This window comes from Saimiri boliviensis, chromosome 1 (assembly GCF_048565385.1).
Source record: "Saimiri boliviensis isolate mSaiBol1 chromosome 1, mSaiBol1.pri, whole genome shotgun sequence".
In the NCBI taxonomy this organism is placed as follows: Eukaryota; Metazoa; Chordata; class Mammalia; order Primates; family Cebidae; genus Saimiri; species Saimiri boliviensis.
This window is the reverse complement of record NC_133449.1, coordinates 111,761,782-111,762,771: the sequence shown is the minus strand read 5'-3', so window position 1 is coordinate 111,762,771 and position 990 is coordinate 111,761,782.

Below are 990 nucleotides of genomic sequence, written 5' to 3'. Positions count from 1 at the left end.
AGATCTCTCAGCAGAAACCCTACAAGCCAGAAGAGAGTGGGGGCCAATATTCAACATCCTTAAAGAAAAGAACTTTCAACCCAGAATTTCACATCCAGCCAAACTAAGCTTCATAAGTGAAGGAAAAATAAAGTTTTTGTGAATAAGCAAGCACTCAGAGATTTCATCACCACCAGGCCTGCTTTACAAGAGCTTCTGAAAGAACCACTACACATATGAAAGGAACAAACAGTATCAGCCTTTCTAAAAAAATTATCAAAAAGAGCATCAATATAATGAAGAATTTACATCAACTAATGGACAAAATAGCCAGCTAATGGCAGTATTAAACTCACATATATTATTATTAATTCTAAATTTAAATTGACTAAATCCCCCAATCCAAAGACAGGCAATTTGAATAAAAAACTAAAACCCATCAGTATGCTGCATCCAGATCCATCTCACATTCAAGTATACACAAAGACTCCAAACAAGGAATGGAGAAAGATTTACCAACCAACCAGAGAGCTAAAATAAATAAATAAAAAGCAGAAGTTACAATTAAGCAACAAAGATCAAAAGAAGCAAAGAAGGACATTATATAATGATAAAAGGATCAATGCAACAACAAGAAGAGCTAAAGATCCTAAATATATACGCACCCAATACAGGAATACGCAGACATACAAGACTTATAAAGAGACTTAGACTCCCACATAATAATAGTGGGAGAATTCAACATTAATATTAGACAGATCAATGAGACAGAAAATTAACAACGATATTCAGGACTTGAACTCAGATCTGGAACAAGTAAATGTAATTAACATTTATAGAACTCTCCATTTTAAATATACAAAATATACACTCTTATCAGTACCACATCATATCACCTTAGAAGTTTAAAAGAAATCTTGGTTGGCTCCTTGTTTGCTATTCTCTTCCCTCATTTTCTTTCATGTCTCCATTATTAAGGACAATTATAGGCATACCCATATTTAGACTGCA